This window comes from Hemiscyllium ocellatum, chromosome 27 (genome assembly GCF_020745735.1).
Source record: "Hemiscyllium ocellatum isolate sHemOce1 chromosome 27, sHemOce1.pat.X.cur, whole genome shotgun sequence".
Lineage (NCBI taxonomy): Eukaryota > Metazoa > Chordata > Chondrichthyes > Orectolobiformes > Hemiscylliidae > Hemiscyllium > Hemiscyllium ocellatum.
The window spans coordinates 7,804,371-7,816,569 of record NC_083427.1 but is presented as its reverse complement, the minus strand read 5'-3'; positions in this window follow the sequence as shown (position 1 = coordinate 7,816,569).

Sequence of the window (12,199 nt, the reverse complement as noted above, 5' to 3'; positions counted from 1 at the left end):
CGAATTGCAAAAGTTACTTATTACTCCGTTTCAGATTATAGCAATTCATCCTTCATCCTGGAGGAAACCGGGTATATGCTTCAGTTTCTGAGTTCCTGTATAAATCCCTTTATTTATGCAGGAACCCAGAATCAATTCAGAGACGAGTTAAAGATTGGGTTAAAATATCCGCAGAGATTGCTTCTTAAACTTTTAAAGTGTTGATACTTTTAAAAAGGTGTACTGTCCACTCCAGGCACATTAGCTGAAAGCTTCTTGTTATTTATCCTTTTTCGGATGTGCAGCCAGGGAGCAACAAACGATTGCTCAGCTGCACATGTTTCTCCTTCCAGGGCTGTCAAATTGGCCAGAAAGTCTACTTCTGCTACCTTCATGTCCAAAAGAAATCCTAGCCGACACCAAGTTTGAACGATTTTGAGTTCAGTCGCAGTCTTTGTTTTGCCTTCTGCAAAGTCGCATTTGTCACTGTCGTTCACTGTGTACATGAATATATAGGCCTTCGAAGCTAAAGCTGGCTGACTATGTAATACAGCGGCTGCTTTCAGTCCACTAGTATTTTCTCAGAACCACCGCCTCCAATCTGACCTATTCATTCACGTGGACTGCACTTACTTCAACAAGTTCTTAACCAAATTGAAGAGCTATGATCAGGCAATCTTAATTGGAAGTGGACATTGACGGTTGATTTGTAATATTAACACAACAGATTACTTGAACAAAACGGACTCTCGGGAATGAGAAATCGATAATTTTGACGTCAATGCAATTACATCATGCTCCATGGTGCTCAGTGCAACAAGCTGGTCATTGAATCGAAAAGAATACGACGTTTATAGATGTGAAAATTAGCATTCCATATTCAAAAACAGCCCTGACAACTATTTCACAGTTGATGATAATTAATTGCCTTAGAAATCTGTCATTAAATAACGTTGAGTGATATATTCAAACCTTCTATATTTAATTTCACGTGCAATGGCCTCTAACTGGAATTTAGATTTAAATTCAATGCTTAACCAACATCCATCAGAATGAATCATCAGTTTAGCGTAGCAAAATATCCCATGTTGGGATAGCAGTTAGGTGATGGTGAACACAACTCACTGACGTTTAGTATAGCCATGGAGAGGTATAGGAACAGAATGTATGGGAAAGCAAATTTAATTTGTGGAGAGAGAATTACAACATTATTAGACGTGAACTGTGAGACACAAATTGGGAACAGATATTATTATGGAAATGCATGGCAGAAATCTGGAGCTTGCTTCAGGAGTAACTGTTATGAGTGTTTGATCGGTTTGTCCCACTGAGGCAAGGAAGGGATGATACGGTGAAGGAACATTGGATAGCAAGCATGTAGACGATCCAGTTAAGAGCAAGAGTGAAGCTTATTTAAGATGATGGGAGCAAGGATCAGACAGGGCTCTAGAGTTTTACAAGATAGCCAGTAAAGAATTGAATAATTGACTTAGAAGAGTTAGAAAGAGGCTTCAAAAGGCCTTGAAGGGTATGATTAAGTAATACCCCAGTGCATTCTACACTTATGCTGGGAAACAAAGGATGGCTAGAGTGAGGGTAGAGCTGATCAGGGGTAGTGGGGAAAACATGTGCCTAATTCGGATGAGGTAGTGAAGGTCCTTAATGAAACGTTTGCTTCCGTATTCACTACTCAGAGGAACCTTGTGTTTTGTGGTGACAGTGTGTCACATGTTGATAGCCTCGGACATGTTAATCGTAAGAAGGAGGATGTTCTGGAAATTTTGATAAACACAAGCATAGCTAAAACCTCTTGGCCATGCAGGATCTGTCCAATTTCACTTCTGGGTGGGAGGGAAAAGATTGCTGTGTCTTTGGCGATGATCATTACAGCAGAGGGCCAGATGTTTGGAGGATTTCAAATGCGATTCGCTTGTTCAGGAAAGGACATTGGGGTAATCCGGGGAATTACAGACCAAACATTGGTCTTATGTTTGTGGTGAGTACATTATTGGAAATGATTCTGAAAGACAGACTTCATGATGATTTGCAAATGCATAGTTTGCTTACACACAGTCAGAAATGATAAGATTCTCCATGGTAGGCTCACTCAAAAAAATGGGATGCAAGGACGTTTGGCTGTGTGAATAAAGAAATGGTGGCTCAGAGAAGACAGAGGGCGATCGTAAATGGAAATTATTCAGCCTCAAGCACGGTGACCAGTCATGCTCCGCAGGCATCTGTTCTGGGACATGTACTCTTCGTGATTTTTATAAATGACTTGGATGAGAAAGTGTATGTGTAAGTCAGTAAGTTGCCATGACATGTAGCTTTGTGAAGTTGTGGATCGTGTTGGTCGTGAAGTGCCGAATGAATTTTAACAGTGGAAAAGTGTAAAGTAAGTCATTTGGAATGTCAAATTTGAGTGACGGATAACAGCGCATGGAAAAAATACTATTGCTGCTTGTCCCACAATCACTGTCTCCCCCATCACTGACACCACCACCCCTCAACACACTCAGAGGGAGTTCTAGGAACACATATTCAACATGATTTCCTATAGTGGGTCAAGTTATAATTCCAAACGTTGACTGCGAGTACCATTGTATTAAAGGTTTAATGGGGCAGAATTTGGTAAATGTGTTCCAGAAATTAACTTTATTAATATGCACGCATTCCGACGGGAGAAGGAGAAAATTTTGATCTTATCTTCGGAAATCTGGCAGTGCATGTGGCTGAAGTGATAATGAGGATTGCTTCGAGAAAAGTGACGCTAATTCTATTAAATTTTAATTTGTTATTGAAATGAATAAGCCTTCCATAAAAAATTCAGATTCTTAATTGAATAAGGCAAATCTTATGAGACAATAATTTACAAAAATAGATTGAATGAGACTGCATGTGGGTCAGGTGACGTCTAATAAGTGGGGAGCTTTCAAAAGCGTAAGAATTCAGAGACATCACTTTCTGGTTCGAGTGAAAGGTGGGATGAGGGAACAACGGATTAATAAAGGTATTATGGCTTTAGTAAGGAATAAAAAAGGTATAGCTCAGATCATGCAGGTGGGTTCAAACGAATCACTTGAATAATGTCAACAGCGACTCTGGCTTTGTGATTAGCACTGTTACCTCACATTACTTAGAGGTGCGTGTTCGTTTCCACCCTCGGGTGACTGTAGCTCTGGCGCAAGCATGTGTTCCATTTTTCTACTTGATGGTCCGACTTCTTTCCACAATCCAAGGACGCGCATGTTTGGTGGCATTGACCATGCTAAATTGTATATGGATGTGAAGCTGTGTTAGCTTGCTAATTGACGACTTCAGTGATTTAGTGGTGACAGAGGATGTTTGTTTCAGGCAGAAGGCCTGTTATCAGCAGTGTTTCATGAAGGTCAGGGCTGGATTTGCTTTTGATTGTTATTTAAATAAATGATTTAGATAAGATGACACAAGATATGATTAATTGGTTTGCAGATAACATCAATTTTCTGGTATCGTGAATAGTGAGTAAGTTTATCTAAGTTTACACGGAGAACTTGATCTATTGGGTCAATGGACTGAGGACTGGCAGATGGAGTTTAATTTGGATAAATGGAATGTATCATACTTTGGCAAAGAAAACAAGCGCAGACCATATACAATTGAAAGTAATGCCTTGGTCAGTGTTGTATAACGGAGAAACCTAGGAGATCGGGTGCATAATTCTTCAAGATTTTCATCACATGTAAACAGGCTGACTAAGAGGGTATTCAGAACGCTTGTCTCTATTGGTCAGAACTCTGAGTGTGGGAGTTTGTGGTTCTGCATTATTGTGTAAAGTTCTGATCGCCTGTTATAAGAAGGCTGTTATTAAGTTCAAATGGGTTCAGAAAAGATTTACCAGAATGTTGCCAGGAGTGAAAGGTTTGGAAAGAGGTAGGGACTTATTTTCACTTGTGTATGTGAGTTTGAGTGGTCACATTATAAAATCATGATGGCTGTAGATAAGGTGACTCACAGTGTATTTTCCCGGGGGTCGGGCATTTCATAACTATTGGGCATATTTTTAACGCGAGGGGATAAAGATTTTTAAAGGTGCTTGAATAAATAAATTTCCACGGGCAGTGCTGGATGAAGATAGAGATTCAAAATAAAAACATACTTCGATGTGTGTGTAAATAAAGGATGTCTGGAGGCATATGACAGAAGCGCAGGCCGTTGGGACTGGTGTAGCTTGGGATTATGGTTAGCATTGACTGGTTTGGCCTGAGGGGATCGTTTCTGGTCAGCAACCCTCTAAAAATCTATCCGTCCTCATTCTGAAGGAAACATGATCCCTTTATTACTGATTGCACGAGGAAAGACATTTCTGAACAACAGAATTTTATGTCAGAGGTAAATGTCAAGGAAGCATCCCGCTGAACTAGTCCACTGTTGTCTCGTCAAAACAACTGAACAAAAGGGAAGAAAATTGATTTCTATGGGTTGGGATGTAAGAAGATGCATCGACTGTGAATGCAGCAGCGGTGGGAATGATCTTGGAACACTTACAGAAGGATTCAAAACAGAAAGGTCTTTAAAAGAGCAGTTGGGAATGTTTAAATGTTGTTCTATTCTAAACACTGGGCAATGAAATCTGTCGACATGTTCAGGGAAAATTCATCTTGAAATTGTGAAAAACCAGGGCACCAATAAACCGAAGACACTCACACTAATCCTCACACTAACCCTAATGTCAGGAAGATCTGATTGTACTGTACCTTTAAGAAGTTGAAAAGCGAGCAGAATTACCTGACAGCACCAAGAGTTCTGAACAAGATATGATGTAACATGTGGCCCACCAGCCAGAGTAGCTGTTAGTCTCGAGGTGACAAAGCAAATTCAAATTAGGCCCATCAGTTTAAATTGTACTCCGAAAAATTCCAAACTCCAATCAAGATTGAATTTCGTAAATTGGCAGTCTTAAAATCCAATGACGCAATCCAATATTTTGGGAGTTTAAGACCAGGGAAAATTGAACAATTGAGAGAGAACTGGCAAACGACCAACAGATGTATGCTGCCAGTCAGAACTCTCAGAGAGGCATCTGTCCAGCGAAAGGTTGCAAAGAGAAAAGCATTAACACCGACCTGGAGAGCAACTCTGCAAAGGAAGATAAAGATTCGACCGCTGGCTAGTTTTCAAATTTGAATTTTTCAGTTAGCCTTAACTGGGGTGTTTTATTTTACCAGTATTATAAAAGGGATAGTAAATGATAGGTTAGCAGAAGCATTTGTAAATAGTCATTAGTTGATTATTCTCTGTTATACTTTCAGAAATAAAGTTGTGAATGTTTTACTTTAAATGTCTCTTGCCTCTCGAATTATCATAAATTACTGCACGGGAAAAAACTTTCCTGTGTTACTGGTTTAAATTAAGCAGGAGGGTTTACCCCATCTCAAAACACTAAACCCTGCGTTAAATTGTGCAAACGTACCCAAATGGATTTTGAACATATCGCTGTAACAACTGAACCCTGACAGTAGGCTTTAAATCTGCACAGATGGTGTTGGTGGAATATTATTGATTGGTCAGTCCAGGTACAAAATACAATTGACATGGCTATCCATATCAACACATGACTTTTTTTTTATCAGTCTCCATACAATATATCTTTCTCTTCACAAATGCTGTCAGACGTGCTGACTTTTTCCAGTAACTTATGTTTCTTTGTATCAGTTCCAGCATCCACAGTCCATTGTTTTAATTTACTCATGAATTGGAGTGGTAGCGAACATGTCCCAGCCCCATTGTAAGAAAGGCAACTAAATGAGAATTGTTATCAGGACAAATGTTTGCTGGAGTAGCGAATACATTATCTATTGAGGGATTGCACTTATTTTTGGGTAATGATCGGGTAGGGCAACAGATAGGGGCTCCTCTGTAATGATTCGACAGCGGATTCAATGTGACGGATTTAAATACTCTACGAGTTAATGATTCTAATTATTAGAATGTTTATTAATGGTTATTAATGTTATGCATTGGAGAATAGATTAAGTGGTCCACTCATAGATTGAGAAAGTGTGATGCTGGAAAAACAGAGTCTGTCAGCCAGCATCCGAGGAGCAAGTGAGTCGATCTTTCAAGCATAAGCACTTCACCAGCCGTACTTCTCCATCACCACACATTTTGACTCTGATCTCCAACAACTGCAGTCCTCACTTTCTCTTACATTAGTATGATAGATACATTAGATAGTATTGCGAGGATGATTCAGGAGAAGAGTGAAAGTAGCAGGGTGGTTGTTATGGTGGACTTTAACTTCCCAGATATTGACTGGGAAAGCTCTATCTCGAGTTCGTTAGATGGGTTGGTGTTTGTCCAATGTGTGCAGGAGGGTTTCCTGACACAATATGTAGACAGGCCAACAAGAGGTGAGGCTATACTGGATTTGGTTCTAGGTAATGAACCAGGCCAGGTGTTAGACTTGGAGGTAGGTGAGCACTTCGGGGACAGCGACCACAACTCGGTGACTTTTACTTTAGTAATGGAGAGGGATAAGTGTGCACTGCAGGGCAAGAGCTATAGCTGGGGGCAGGGAAATTATGATGCGGTGAGGCATGACTTAGGATGCGTGGATTGGAAAAACAGGCTTCAGGAGAAGAACACTAATGATATGTGGAGATTGTTCAAGGAACAGCTATTGAGTGTCCTTGATAAGTACGTACCAGTCAGACAGGGAGTAAAGGGTCTTGTGAGGGAGCCGTGGTTTAATAAGGAATTGGAATCCCTTGTGAAAGGGAAGAGGGCGGCCTATGTAAGGATGAGGTGTGAAGGTTCAGTTGGGGCGATTGAGAGTTATAAGGTAGCCAGGAAGGATCTGAAGAGAGAGCTAAGAGCAGCGAGAAGGGGCATGAAAAGTCCTTAGTTGGTAGGATTAGGGAAAACCCAAAGGCTTTCTATAGGTATGTCAGGAATAAAAGGATGACTAGGGTAGGTATCGGTCCAGTCAAGAATAGTAGTGGGAAGTTGTGCGTGGAGGCGGAGGAGATTGGTGAGACATTAAACCAATACTTTTCGTCAGTATTCACGCAGGAACGGGACTCTGTTGCTGGTGTGAATATTGAGTCACAAGTCATTAGAATGGATGGCCTTGAAGTACGTAGGGAGGAGGTTTTAGGAATACTGGAAAGGATGAAAATAGATAAGTCTCCTGGGCCTGATGGTATTTACCCTAGGATCCTCTGGGAAGCTAGGGAGGAGATAGCAGAGCCATTGGCCTTGATTTTTATGTCGTCATTGTCAACAGGAATAGTACCAGAAGACTGGAGGATAGCGAATGTGGTCCCCTTGTTCAAGATGGGGAGTAGGGACAGCCCGAGTAACTATAGGCCAGTGAGTCTCACTTCTGTTGTGGGCAAAGTCTTAGAGAGAATTGTAAGGGATAAGATTTATGAACATCTGGATAGGAATAATGTGATCAAGGATAGTCAGCATGGTTTTGTGAAGGGCAGGTCGTGCCTCACAAACCTTATTGAGTTCTTTGAGAAGGTGACTAAGGAGATGGATGAGGGTAAAGCAGTAGATGTGGTGGATATGGATTTTAGCAAGGCGTTCGATAAGGTACCCCATGGTAGGCTAATGCAAAAACTACGGAGGTATGGCATTGAGGGTGCATTAGAGGTTTGGATTAGGAATTGGCTGGCTGGAAGGCGACAGACGGTAGTAGTTGATGGACTAGGTTCATCTTGGAGTGCAGTTACTAGCGGTGTACCACAAGGATCTGTTTTGGGACCATTGCTGTTTGTCATCTTTATAAATGATCTAGAGGAGGGGCTTGAAAGCTGGGTGAGCAAGTTTGCGGATGACACAAAGGTCGGTGGAGTTGTGGACAGTGAAGAAGGATGTGGCAGGTTACAGCGGGATATAGATAGGTTGCAGAGCTGGGCAGAAAGGTGACAGATGGAATTCAATGTAGCTAAGTGTGAAGTCATTCACTTTGGTAGGAGTAACAAGAAGGTGGATGACTGGGCTAATGGTAGGCTACTTGGTAGTGTGGATGAGCAGAGGGATCTTGGTGTCCATGCACACAGATCTCTGAAAGTTGCCACCCAGGTAAATAGTGCTGTGAGGAAGGCATATGTTGTACTGGGCTTTATTGGTAGAGGAATTGGGTTCCGGAGTCCTGAGGTCATGTTGAAGTTGTATAAGACTCTGGTGCGGCCTCATCTGGAGTATTGTGTGCAGTTTTGGTCGCCATGCTATAGGAAGGATGTGGAGGCATTGGAACGAGTGCAGAGGAGGTTTATCAGGATGTTGCCTGGCATGGTAGGAAGATCGTATGAGGAAAGGCTGAGGCACTTGGGCCTGATCTCATTGGAGAAAAGAAGGTTTAGGAGAGATTTGATAGAGGTGTATAAGATGATTAGGGGTTTAGATAGGGTAGACACTGAGAACCTTTTACCGCTAATGGAGTCAGCTGTTACTAGGGGACACAGCTTTAAATTGAGGGGTGGTAGGTATAGGACAGATGTTAGGGGTAGATTCTTTATGCAGCGGGTTGTGAGTTCATGGAATGCCCTGCCAGTAGCAGTGGTGAACTCTCCCTCTTTATGGTCATGTAAGCGGGCATTGGATAGGCATATGGAAGTTATTGGGCTAGTGTAGGTTACGTAGGATTTGGTCGGCGCAACATCGAGGGCCGAAGGGCCTGTACTGCGCTGTATTTTTCTATGTTCTATGTTCTATGGTGTGTAATAAGCATATATTCAGCAACAGTTATGTTATGGAGCAAGCCAGAATCCCTCAAATATATTTTGAGAAGAAAGCCAAGACGATTACCTTTGCTGATTTTGAAGGTAGATGTGAAGTGGGCGGTCCAGGTGTGATACAAATGGTCAAACCACTCGGCTTTAAGTGAAACATAATTTGCTTAAACACTGTAGTTGAAACATGAACAAGAGACAGAGGAATTTCGAATAGGTTGGAAAACGTAGACTACCCAATAGTGCAAATTAACTAATAATTTATTCCATTACAGTAATATCGCATAGTCATGTCCCTTGGTAAAAATGTTAATTCATATACAGATTCTGAAAGGCAGGAGGGACCAATACCCAAAGAGATTTCAAAGAAAGTCAGTTAGGAATCATTTACTGAAGCTTGCGAACTTCTGGATTCTGACATATTGTGACTCCTACAGCTGGCGAAAACGAGACACTGGGAAAACCGACTACTCTCCTTCAATTGCTAAACTGTCCCAACCAAAAAAATTAACAACTCTGGTTGGCACCGTAGACGGTTCAGCACCTCTAACTCTACAACTCTTCTCAGACCAACCCAGGCCAAAATAGACTTTAGAAAGTGACAGCTTCATCACAGATAAAGATATATAACGCAATGCGTGTATGCATGTGTCTATATATAATATATATATTATATAAAGCCGTACGCATATAAAAAGCGTTGATGCTTTACAACAATTATTCAAATGTCGCTCCCATTTTACCATTACATTTCATGGTGGAACTCTGCAGAAACCTTTGTGCTAAGAGTAAGCAACAAACAGATCATGTTTTCACAATAAGTTTAAAAGAGACAAAAATAAATTATGACTGTGTCGTTTCAAGCATTACCAATTTTCGCTTGTTTGTCTTTCTGACAAAATTTTTTTCTCAAATGCAATTTGCAAGATAACGCTTAAATTTATTCAGTCACAGTGGCACAGTGGTTAGCACTGCTGCCTCACAGCGCCAGGGACCTGGGTTCAATTCCCGCCTCAGGCGACTGACTGTGTGGAGTTTGCACGTTCTCCCCATGTCTGTGTGGGTTTCCTCCGGGTGCTCCGGTTTCCTCCCACAGTCCAAAGATGTGTGGGTCAGGTAAATTGGCCATGCTAAATTGCCCGTAGTGTTAGGTAAGGGGTATATGTAGGGGTATGGGAGGGTTGCGCTTCGGCGGGTCAGTGCCGACTTGTTGGGCCGAAGGGACTGTTTTCACACTGTAAGAAATCTAAAATTATTCCCAAATTTGAAATTGACCACAATTGAGTCATGTTTCCTTTGTGTACGGCCTCTACAGTGCTGTGCCAACACAAGTGTTCTTGAATAGGCGAATATTCTCAGCATTGAGAGACTGACCACCCTTCATTGTCTACGACAGGCGAGGCACACCGTCTGCAGGAACAACATGAGACTCCCAAACAGGTGCTCTACCTCCCAGCTTACCAATGGCACGTGAACTGCTGGTGGAAAGAGGAAGAGCTTCAGTGATACCATCAAATTTGCATTTGCAAAATGTGACACTCCTACAGACACCTCAGAATCATTCGCCCAGCACTGTCTGAAATGGAGGAGGGCAATCCTGGAAGGTAAAGAGCAACTCAAAACGTGGCACCAGGAGAAAATGCAAGCCAGGTAAAACAAGGAAAGGAGGATCCTGCCACCCCAATGACTATCACGTGCACCAAGCATAACAGAGACTGCTGCAGCTGCATCGGGCTGGACAGCCACCCTGAGACTGGAAGACTGTTAGCCATGTCTGAAATGGAGCGCCAATGAAGATGACGTTGGGCTGACAGGTCTCCTTCGTTGCCTCGTTGTTCTTCACAAAAAATTATTATCATTTTTCCTTCCCTGGTATAAATTAAAAACACCTAGAATGTTTCCATTCAGTCTTTTAAATGAAAATTGAACCTTTTTTTGTCATTTGGAATTCGCCTGGATTTCCGAATTTCAAGACTGCATTGTTGAAGTAACGACTTGTATCAAGTACTTCAATAAATTCAAATTTGAGAAAAAATTACATCCAAGCTTGGTGATTTTAAATCGTACTTTTATATTGGATGTTTAATTGAAGTAATCAGTTCGTAATTCCCCTTATTACAAAACATTTGTCTTCACAGGGTTTCCAACTTTCCAGTTGCGTTCTTGAAAAACTGGACAAAAGCTGCAACTAAGCAAAATCCAGTCTGGCTCTGGAAGAAGCCCACAGGGCATAATAATGACCACACAGAACAGAAAGTGTTTGAAAAGATTTAAGACTGCCTGCATGAAGAGTAAACTCTCGTAGTCTCAGAAGGTGCAGAGCTCAAGACACCAGGTGATGTTATTTCGTAGATATGTGCAATAATTTATGTTTTTAAAAAGACAGACAGACAATCAGATTGTCATAGAGATGTACAGCACAGAAACAGACCCTTCGGTCCAGCTCGACCATGCCGCCCAAATATCCCAACCCAATCTAATCCCACCTGCCAGCATCCGGCCCGTATTACTCCAAAACCATTTCTATTCATATACCCAACCAGATGCCTTTTAAATGTTGCAACTGGACTAGCCTCCCCCACTTCCCAGGCAGCTCATTCCATACACATACCACCCTCTGAGTGAAAAAGTTACCCCTTTGGTCTGTTTTATATCTTTCCCTTCTCACCCTAAAACTAAGCTCTCTGCTTATGGACTCCCCCAACCCAAGGAAATGACTTTGTCTATTTATCCCATCCATACCCGTCATTATTTTATAAACTTCGATACGTTCACCCCTTAACCTTCGATGCTCCATGGAAAACAGCGTTAGCCTATTCAACCTCTCCCTATAGCGCAAGTCCTCCAACCCTGGCAACATCCTTGTAAACCTTTTCTGCACCTTTTCGAGCTTCACAACATCTTTCAGATAGGAAAGAAATACAATTGCACGCAATATTCCAACAGTGGCCTAACCAATGTCCTGTACAGCCACAACATGACCTCCCAATTCCTGTGCTGAATACTCTGACCAATGAAGGAAACCATACCAAATGCCTTCTTCACTGTCCTGTCTACCTACGGCTCCACTTTCAAGGAGCTATGAACCTGAAATCCAAGGTCTCTTTCTTCAGCAAGATTCCCTTGGACCTTACCATTTAGTGTGTTCGTCCTGCTAAGATTTGTTTGCCAAAAATGCAGCACCTCGCATGTATCTAAATTAAACTCCATCTGCCACTTCTCAGCCCATTGGCCTATCTAATCAAGATCCTGTTGTAATCTGAAGTGACCTTTTTTGCTGACAACTGCACTTCCAATTTTGGTGTCATCAGCACATTTACTAATTATATCTCTTGTGCTTACATCCAAATCATTTGTGTAAATGATGAAAAGTAGTGGACCCAACAGTGGTCCTTGTGGCACTCCACTGGTCACAGGCCTCCAGTCTGAAAAACAACGTCTCACGAACACCCGCTGTCTTCTACCTTTGAGGTAGTTCAGTATCCATCTGTTAAGTT